Consider the following 10,952-nt stretch of genomic DNA (forward strand, 5'->3'; position numbering starts at 1 on the left):
CCAGCTGGCGTGGCTCAATGGTTGAGTGTCGACCTGTGCACTAGGAGATCTCAGTTCAATTCCAGGTCAGGCCAGATGCCCAGCTTGCGGGCTCGGTCAACCAGTATGGGACATACAGGAGGCAACCGATCAATGATTCTCTCTCATCATTGATGTTTCTATCTCTCTCTCCTTCTCCCTTCCTCTCTGGAATCAATAAAAAATAAAATAAAAATAAAGAGTAGCAAATTGGCCCTGCCACTATGGCTCCGTGGATTTAACATTGTTCTGTGCACCAAGAGATCACCAGTTCAATTCCCAGTCAGGGCACATGCCTGGGTTTGGGGCTCAATCCCAGTAGGGGGTGTGCAGGAAGCAGCTGATCAATGTTTCTCTCTCTCTCTCTCTCTCTCTCTCTCTCTCTCTCTCTCTCCCTCTTCCTCTTTCTAATGTCTTAAAAACATCCCTAGCCGGTTTGGCTCAGTGGATAGAGCATCAGCCTGCAGACCAAAGGGTCCCGGGCTTGAATTTAGTCAAGGGCACATATCTTGCTTGCAGGCTCCTCCTCGGACCATGCCCTGGTCGGGCATATGCAGGAGGCAACCAATCGATGTGTTTCTTTCATATCAGTGTTTCTCTCTGTCTTCTCTCTTCCACTCTTTCTAAAAATCAATGGAAAAATATCCTTGGGTGAGGATTAACAAAACAAAACAAAAATAGAGACCCTGTCTAAGAAATCAATTCCTTCTTCAGGGCCTGGGCTGGGGAGGACCCTGCAACCAAGGTACGTGCCCTTGACTGGAATCAAACCCAGGACCCATTGTTCTATAGGATGACGCTCTACCCACTGAGCCAAACCATCGAGGGCAGACAGGGTCTCTATTTGGAATAAACAGAAGTCTGGTAAACATAGTGTAATGGGCTGTATAGCTTTATACTGCTATAGTAATCAATAATACTAACCCAGATAGCAGAAGAAATTGGCAGCCCTGTCATTATAGAAATAATGAGAACTAACAATTCAATTGCTAACAGCATGTATTCAGAACGTTATAGAGAACTAGCAGTTTTTAGTTCTTATCCCAGCTAAGAACAGACTGGCCACAAGAAGTCAGCTGACAGAGATCAACCTCTGCTTGCTGACTCTGACTACAATGTAACTTACAGAAAAATGGCATATTCCAGGAACTAACTTCAAAAGAAGCAGACTCTAACCTTCAGACACTCCAGCTTCAGGAAATTTGCTAACCTTCAACTGTAAAACCAGAATGACATGCAGTCAGGATAACATAAAACCAGGATAATGCGCGCCAGACCATTGCTTGACCTTAAATTGAAGCCTGAAAACTCTAAGACAAAGACATAGGGAAAAAGCTCCTTGACATTGGTCCCAACAACAATTTTTTGGATATGACACCAAAAGAAACAAAAACAAAAATAAACAAACTAAAACATCAAACTGAAAAGCTTCTACACAACAAAAGAAATCATTAACAAAATGAAAAGGCAACCTGCAAAATGGGAGAAAATCTTTGCAAACCATATATCTATCTAATAAGAGGTTAATATGCAAAATATATAAGGAACTCATACAACTCAGTAGCAAAAAACAAAATTCAATTTAAAAATAAGCAGAGGACCTGAATAGGCATTTTTCCAAAGAGGCTATACAAATGGCCAGCAGGTATATGAAAAGGTGCTCAACATCACTAATCATCAGGGAAATACAAATCAAAACCACAATGAGATAGCACCCCACACCTGTTAAAATGGCTATGATAAAGAAGACAAGAAACAAGTGTTAGTGAAATGTGGAGAAAATGGGACCCTTGTGCACTGTTGGTAAGAATGTAAATTGAAAAAAAAAAAAAAGAATGTAAATTGGTGCAGCACTATGGAAAACAGTATGGAGTTTCTTCGAGAAATTAAAATTAAACTATCAGATGATTGAGCAAGACAACTTCTGGGCATATAGCTGAAGAAAATGAAATCACTATCATGTAGAGATATATTTACCCCATTATACATTGCAGCATTTTTCATAGTGGCCAATACATGGGAACAACCTAAGTGTCCATCAGTGAATGAATAGATAAAGAAAATGTGAGAAAATATATATTTACACACACACACACACACATATGTATAGATAGAGAGAGATACATATACAAATGGAATATTACTTAGCTGTAAAAAAAGGAAGGAAATCTTGTCATTCATGAAAACATGGATGGACCTTCAGGGCATGATGCTAAGTGAAATAAGTCAGACAAAGACAAATACTGTATTCTCTCATTTATATGTGGAATCTAAAAAAGCCAAACTCATAGAAATAGAGAGTAGAACAAATGGTGGTTGCCAGGGGATGGAGAATGGGAGAAATGGGGAGATGTCGGTCAAAGGATACAAACTTACCTAATTTACCTTACTTTCATATTATCCACGAATATCACATTATACACCTTAAACATACACAATGTTATATGGCAATTATATCTCAATAAAGCTGGAAAATATTTTAAAAACAGAACTACTGCTTAACAATAAATAATACAATTAATTAAAAATAAAAGCTTGCTCAATACCAACAACTAAAAGATTAAGAAATTATAAAATTTATAAAGTAAATCAAGAAGTCAAAAATTAAAATAGCAAATACCCTGAAAAGTAAAGATCAAAGAAAGTGAAATTAAAAGACAAATTAAAATGAAAAAATTATTTTCAAAATTAGAGAGAAAATAAAACATAAAAGACTATATAAAAGTTTAGCACGTGGTACCGTTTTAATAAATAAAATAAAAAGATAAACCTAATATTATTAAATTTAGAGAAAAACATACCATTACCCAGAATTTAATAATAAGGCCACATATTGATTGAGGGAGCCTAGAAAATGAGTCTTCTAACTGAGCAGCAATATGCCTAATGCTGAAAAATAATTTAACTATACAAAAAGGAGAAACTTAATATTAATTTCTACCCCTTGTTCACAATGATTGGTTCAGGGATAGGCTTCTGACCCAAGCCAAACCAATGAGAGTCGATCCTGGGACTTATGTTGAAACTATTAGGAAACTTGCAATGCTAATAAAATTTGGGCCTAACCAGTGCCCATCCTGACCGTCTCACGTGGAGAGCTTGACTGAGAATGACACCACAGAAAGAGTGGAACCAAGAAATGGAGTGACAGTGTCCGGATACACAGGTTAAGGTCCTAAACCTATCTGGGCATTTTCTTCCTTAAATGTTTTATCTTTGAACAAAATATTATCTTTTAGAGTTTCACTCATAGTTTCTCCATTCTATTTGCACAGGAATGCTTCTGGGCAAAGCTGGGAACCCAACCCTTCGATCTGCTACCTAGAATTGCACAATGCTAGGAAGCCTTACTCAGCAGACCAAAAACTAGTTCTGTGGGATATTGCAAAATCTCTTCTTGGTAGATGTTTATCACATCCTCCTTTCATGTGGCTGTATATTGCCGATCTGTGGGTATCTTGCTACTGCTGCTATTTTTACTCCCACTGCTCTGGGTGGGGCTGCACTGAGGGCTGGCCTAGATGCTTACCTGTTTTGTGTCCTTGCTGTGTGCCCAATGCCCCTTTACCTTGCATTTCCCAATTATATGAGCCAATACATTTTCCTTTTGCCTAAGCCACTTGGAGTTGGATTTCCGTCACTGGTAAACAAGAGTTCTGACTAATGTTCCCATTAAACCAGGTTCAAGGAAGAGGAGACTTTCCATCAAGCTGAAGGTGTTCTTGTCACAGTAGCTTTTCTTTCTTTTTTTATTTTAATATATTTTATTGATTTTTTATAGAGAAGAAGGGAGAGGGATAGAGAGTTAGAAACATCGATGAGAGAGAAACATCAATCAGCTGCCTCCTGCACACTCCCTACTGGGTATGTGTCCGCAACCAAGGTACATGCCCTTAACTGGAATCGAACCTGGGACCCTTCACACCACAGGCCGATGATCTATCCACTGAGCCAAACCGGTTATGGCACAGTAGCTTTTCTTAAAATAGAGAGTACAGTTTAAAAGATTAATGTATATATTTTGGGGAGAGGAACGTATGTATGAATGTAAAATTATTTTTAAGATAAATTTTAAAAATAAAATTATTTTTTAAGTTAGAATACATATCAAATAACAGTTGATTATTTTTCATGTTCCAATTTTAAAAATAAAAATGCATACATAATTGTGATTTTAAAAATAACTTTTTTTAAAAATATATTTTTGTATTGATTTTAGAGAAGAAGGGAGAGGGACAGAGATAGAAACATCAATGATGAGAGAGAATCTTTGATCAGCTGCCTTCTGCACGACCCCCACTGAGGATCAAGCGGCAACCTGGGCATGTGTCTGACTGGAAAGCAAAATGTGACCTCCTAGTTCATAGGTTGATGCTCAACCCCTGAGCCTCACTGGCCGGGCACAAAATAATAATTTTTAAAGCAAGGTTCATCTTTCCTCTTTTCTACCAGTCCATTTCTGAATAATTCAGAATTAAAGCCAGGTAAGCGTGCATGCTGGGTAGAGGTGGTAGTGTGTGGCAGGAGACACAATGGCCAGAAAGAAATGTCAGAACCTAAGAAGGTTGAAGAGGGAGTCCATGCAAGCTGCCTGGTGTGGAATGTTAGAGCCCAAGTGAGATGGGGATATGCACAGAAAAAGAGGCAGTGGGAAATTTGTTATATCCAGCGGTTTTGCTCAAATAAGTAAATCTACTAAGGAAAGTGGAAATCAGAGTTCTCAACTGAGAAGGAAGTAAGAAATATGAGATATTGGATTGGAATGGAAGATATCTGTGTGAAATCAAGGTTTTCAACAGATAGATGATAGATAGATATGTGCATAACCATTGGACAAAGACACTGGGGCAGTGGGGGCTTGCCCTGGGGGTGGGAGTGGCGGGGAGGAGGTCAATCAGGAAAAAAGGAGACATGTAATACTTTAAACAATAAAAGAAAGAAAAAGAAATATTAACGTTAATAGAAAATAACCAATTGAATAAAATAGGAAACCATGAGTTTATATTGATATTAATGAACTAGTTAATGGGTAATAGAATATTTACATAGTTTCATAGTTACCTTCCCCACAAAATGCTGACTAATTACTGAGGGAAATAAAGTAACTTTACAGTGAAGAAGCTTGGAAAACACGACCTGAATCAGGTGATGAAGGTGAACCTTGGCAGTGATGGGACAAATTGAAATTATGCACCACCTGAGAGGATGCAATGAGAACACAGCTTCACCTGCGTGATAGTCCTACCAAAGAGAGCCTGAGTCCAACCTTGAGGAAACAGCAAATACATACAAATTGAGGGACATGCTACCACGTAACTGGTCTGTATTCTTCAAAAGTATCTGGGTCATGAAAGTCAAGGAAAGACTGAGGAACTGTTCCAGATCGAAGGAGATTAAAAGACACAAAGTTAATAGACAAAAAGTGAATATTCCTTACGCACAACAAAATGCACACGACAAATAACACACGAAAATTTCCCCACTCTCAGTACAATTCACAGAAAGAGAAACATCATTAGTAAGTAAATGTGAAAAATATTTAAGCATTTTTGTTATTAAAGAAATGGATCTTAAACAACAGTGTGATAGTTTCGCTTATGTTCATCCAGGTAAAAATTATGGTTTACACATGTAATGGAATCATACGTGATCATCAACATTATTAGAGAAAAACGTTATTGGCATAGAAATGATATGACTGTTAAATGAAAAAAAGGTAGTCATAAAATTCGTATGTACAATATGATCACATGTTGATTTTTTAAGTGTTTACAGAGGGATGAAGAAACAAAAAGGATGTACACTAAAACGTTAAGTCGTTGTCATTAGGAGGTGGGTTTCTTTTGATTTTATTTCCTTCATCGTCTTTACCTATAGTTTTCACAATTATCACAATGGATCACATCCCCTCTGGAGGAGGCAAACCAGACAGCAGCACAATTCTCAGCAGCTGTGACCCCAAGACATTGAGGGGAAACATTTGCAGCAGGAATGAGGCCAGCCCTCTGGACTCTCCTCTGTCTGCACAGTTAGTCCTTGGTAGCTATCGTCTGGTGTCTTATAGCTGTTTCCCAAACGAGTTTCCCTTTATCTTATTTACAGGACTCTCTCATGGCTTTCCGAGTTCAAAGGAAGGCTGAAGAATCCCTATTGCTTCCCCAACTCCTGAGCTGCCATACCTTGAGGCTCAGCCTCCCCCCTTACCACAAATTCTGCCCCAAGCTAAGCCCAAAACTCTGGCTCAGGTCCACCGCAGGCCCACCTTGAATCCTCTCTCCCACCGCTGCTCCTTCTTCACCCCACATAGGGCTGGTTGTGTGTCTTTCCCCATGAGGTATGGTCTCACCCAAACTGAAACCTAACACGTGGGATGGCACTGCTGCAGAAGCAACTGGACAGTGTGTGGGGCTTACCCTCTGAGGCCCAAAGATCTCAGGAAGTCTTTGGTCTTTTACCTACAGCCCTTCTGATTACAGCCTGGCCTCCTATGGACCAGCCTCCATCCTTTCTGGAGCAGTGGTTTCAGGAAGCAGCTGCCTGGCGGGGACTGGCCCACAGGATCTAATCGTCTCTGACACAAATGCAGTATCAGAGGAAATTTCCAGAGATATTTCTTCCTTTCTGCTTCAACAAGATGTTCCAAGCTCATCTTGTACATTCCTAGCACTTGTCCTGGAATCTACCATTTCTCCAAGTAGCCCTGTTTCCTTTAGTGGAGACTGGTATTTAGAAGTCAAGATATGACTGCTAGGTGTCCTGGTTGCTATTTCTATTGTGTCACTCTCTTCCCAGACCCTTTCAGTGAACAGGCTAGGGAACATATGCATATGTTTTATATGTGTGTCTATGTATAAAGGTGCGCTTGTGTGTGCCTGTGTATATATGTCTGTAGACATATTTGAATCCATTTTATTTATCTACTAGTGGCCTGGTGCACAAAATTCGTGCATAGAGGGGGGAGGGTTCCCTCAGCCCAGCCTGAACCTTCTCCAATTGGGGACCCCTTGAGGGATGTCCAACTGCCAGTTTAGGCCTGATCCCACAGGGACCGCTGGCTCCTAACCGCTCACCTGCCTGCCTGATCGCCCCTAACTACCTCTGCCTGCCTGCCTGATTGCCCCTAACCACCCTCCCCTGCTGACCTGATCTCGCCGCCAGTTGCCCTCCCCTGACAGCCTGATCTCACCCCCAACTGCCCTCCTCTGCCAGCCAATTTGGTTCTGATTGGTCGGTTTCTATACCAGTCAGCATCAAAAGCTCCGCCTCCTAGGCAGCCATTGGCTCCTCACAGTTGACCCAGATTTGGTTCTTCTTTTGGGGGGAGAGGGGCTGTTTATTAAGTGGTTATTACAGGGGTCAGACCACATAAATGCTGTCAGCCCTGGGAATGTGACCTCTCAATGTTGATCAAAAGCCCCCAAGGCTGGTCCTGGTGAGCCCCAAGGTCAGAAATGAAACTGAAAGGCCTCAGTCACATGCTGCTTCCAGGCATCCAGGCTGGGCAGCAGGGAGGAGATGCCCATGAAGTGCCAGGTCTCCCCATCGGACACCACCTAGGTCTGGTAGGACAGCAGCTACATGCCTGCCTCTGCCAGGAGCCCAGTCATGGTAGGCAGCATGGCAGGGTTGGAGGGCTGAGCCCGGAACAGGAGCAGGGGCAGACCCCTGCGGAGAGGCACTTCTGGTCTGAAGGCAGCTCTGTTGAGTGCCTGCAGCACAGGTGTGATGCCCTGGACAAAGCCCACAGTCTGGTAGGGGGCACCTGCCAGGGCCACACTCAGGAGGCCTTCCCCGCATCCTTGCTCTCCTGGCAGAGAGGGGTTATGAGAGGTGGTTACATTGAGGCCGGCCTCCTTTACCAGCAGCTTGGTGTTTACCAAGTTCACATCCGCATGATTAGAAGAGTCTTTTAGGAGGCCGACAATGACTGCAGGGCTCAGGCAGTTCCCGGCATTCTTCAGGGATAACCCCTGCGTTACCACCTGGATGGTCCCTTTGGGGGACCCTGCCCAGGCTTGCATCAGAGTCGCCAGAACTTCTGCCAAACCGATCCAAGTTTGGTGTGCGGAGAGAAGGCGCTGGAAAGGGTCTGGGCATTCACAACCCCTGCGAGGGCTCTCCCTTTCACCATGTCCACAAACTGGACAGTGATCTCCTCCCCACAGCGGCTCTGGGCCTTCTTGGTGCTGGCGCCCAGGTGGGGGCAGCTGATGACATTCTCATGGTCCACCAAGGTGCAGTCCCAAGGCGGCTTCTCCGTGAACATGTCCAGCACTGCGCCCATGCACTGCCCCAACTGCAGGGCCTGGAGCAGGGCACCTTCATCCACGACCCCTCCACGGGCACAGTTCACCACGCGCACACCCTTCTTGCCCAGGGCAAAGGTGCTGTCATTCAGCAGGCCTGTCGTGGAGGGCAGGAGAGGGGTGTGCACAGTGATGAAGTCACAGAGGGGCCAGATCTCCTCCAGGGGCAGCTGCTGAATGCTAAAGGAGGCCGAGACCTCTGGTGAGATGATGGGGTCGTACCCTACAGTCTTAATCCCGAAGGACTGCATCTGATCCTCCCCAGGCCAAGAATTCCCAGGGTCTTTCCATTCAACTCGGTTCCCATGAACTTCTTTCAGTCTCATTTGCCATCCTTCATCGAAGCCGTCACCTGGGGAATCTGCCTGGCCAGACACATGATCATCCCACAGCTGAGCTCTGCAGCACTAAGGCTGTTTCCATTGGGAGTGTTCATGACCAGGATGCCCTTCCCCATGGTGGCCTCCAGATCCATGTTGTCCACGCCGGTGCCGGCCCTGCCCACCACCTGGAGCTTCTCTGCTGTGTTGATGACATCCACGGTCACCTTGGTGGCTGAGCGGACAATAAGGCCTTCGCAGTCCTGCAGCTCGGCTATCAGCTCCTCTTTGCTCAGGTTCTACTTCTCCACCACCTGCAGCCCTCCATCTTGCAGGATCTTCCTGCAGCAAGGGTCCAAGCTGTCACTGATGAGCACTTTCTGTAGATTTGTGAAGGCCATTGCTGGAGCCAGCCTCGGAATTGACTGCTCTCCCTGGGACCAAAACACCTCTAAGCCCCCAGATTTGGTCCTGATTGGTCAATTTCTTATGCCAGTCAGCATCAAAAGCTCTGCCTCCTAGGCAGCCATTGGTTCCTCACACTTCACCCATATTTGGTTCTGATTGGTCAGTTTCTATGCCAGTCAGTGTCTCTGGGCCTATCAACAGGGCCTGATCAGAAAGGTGGGGCTGATCAGCAGCCCGGGTGGAGTCCTAGAGAGAAATGGAGTCACGGCTGCTGGCCAGACTGGGAGAGAAAGAGAGAGGCAAGTGCTGGTCAAAAGCTGCCACAGAGGCAACGGATCAGACCCTGATTCTCTCTTCAGGCCTCTCTCTGGCCCTGATTCACAGCCCCCTCAGCAGTCAGTGCTGGGGCACCGTGCCTGCAGTGGAAGCAGTCAGCGCACTGACTTCCGGTCTGGTCAAGCTTCGGTCATAACGGTGTTACATCCTGGCTCTTTATTATAGAGATTTTTATTGAAAACCATGAGTTTATACCAATACCTCCAATTTCAATCCAAAATCACAGAGTTCATCAGAGTTCTGCCTTTCCGTATTTGTAGTTCCCTTCTCTGTAGTGAGAAAACTTGCTTCTATCATCCTCAATATATTTACTTATTCAGTCTTTCCTCCTTTAAGTAACCAATTTCCCATCACTGCTGCAATTCCCTTCCATGTGCAAACACCCTCCTTACTTCTACTGAGCCATGCTGGGCAGCCCTCCTATGTGGCCACAATACTCACCCATGTGGGCTTACACAACTACACTAGACAATCCTCCTGCACATATGGTCCCCTCCTCCAGCACATGCTCCTACTCTCCATGACTCTGGGACACACCCCCTCTCTCCACTGCCTACAATGCCAGTGCCTGCCTTACTTGACCCAACATTATTGCTTTAGGACTGAATTTTCAGAATGAAATGGGAAGGGGATGAGAGAGTGCACCTTGATTTTTAAATGTTACCACATATTAAGTCATAATACATATCTATATCCTATTTTTTAAATTAGAACATTACAGATATTAAAACCTCCTTTGACAATCAACTTCAATTTTGACCTGTTTTTCTTTTTCTCTAGTGATAATCCCTGCCATTTGTTTAATGGATATCCTTCTGAACTGTTTTGAAGTAAGTTTACATTCATATTTATGTTTCCAAAGAAAGCATAATTTACATTTTACATGGCCTTCCTCACTCTCTTCCTCCCTCCATTTCTAGGAATTGCTATAGATGTTTAGAATACTAAATGCTCTGTCTGCTGCCATCTTTTTTAAAAAATATTTTTTATTGATTTTTTACAGAGAGGAAGGGAGAGGGATAGAGAGTTAGAAACATCGATGAGAGAAAAACATCAATGAGCTGCCTCCTGCACACTCCCTACTGGGCATATGCCCGCAACCAAGGTACATGCCCTTGACCAGAATCAAACCTGGGACCCTTGAGTCCGCAGGCTGACGCTCTATCCACTAAGCCAAACCGGCCAGGGCTCCACTGCCATCTTGAAATCAAGAGTTGTATTTTACTTTTCCTTGTACCTTCAGCACCTGGACAGTACCTAGGACATAGCAGTTAATAAAAAAATGTTACTGTCATTATGTTTCTTAGTCAGATTTCCAAAGGTGAAATTATTTATTCAAAGAGTTGTTTATATCTGCCAAATTATTGGAAGAAAGGAGAAGTTGTGTTTATTCTGTCAGTAGATCTCTGAGGATAGATGCCCTTTTCTTCGGCGCTATAAAATCACTATACTTATCATACATTCACTTATTTGTAGACACATTTTAATCCATTTTATTTATCTACTAGTGGCCTGGTGCACAAAATTCGTGCACAGAGGGGGGAGGGCTCTTTTTTTGCACACC

At 43.6% G+C, this 10,952-nt stretch overlaps 1 pseudogene; it reads right to left on the bottom strand.

Moving 5' to 3' along the window:
- Positions 1–7,461: 7,461 nt before the first annotated feature.
- Positions 7,462–9,045, bottom strand: LOC103292444 (D-3-phosphoglycerate dehydrogenase-like; annotated as a pseudogene).
- Positions 9,046–10,952: the final 1,907 nt, after the last annotated feature.

This window comes from Eptesicus fuscus, chromosome 7 (assembly GCF_027574615.1).
Source record: "Eptesicus fuscus isolate TK198812 chromosome 7, DD_ASM_mEF_20220401, whole genome shotgun sequence".
NCBI lineage: Eukaryota > Metazoa > Chordata > Mammalia > Chiroptera > Vespertilionidae > Eptesicus > Eptesicus fuscus.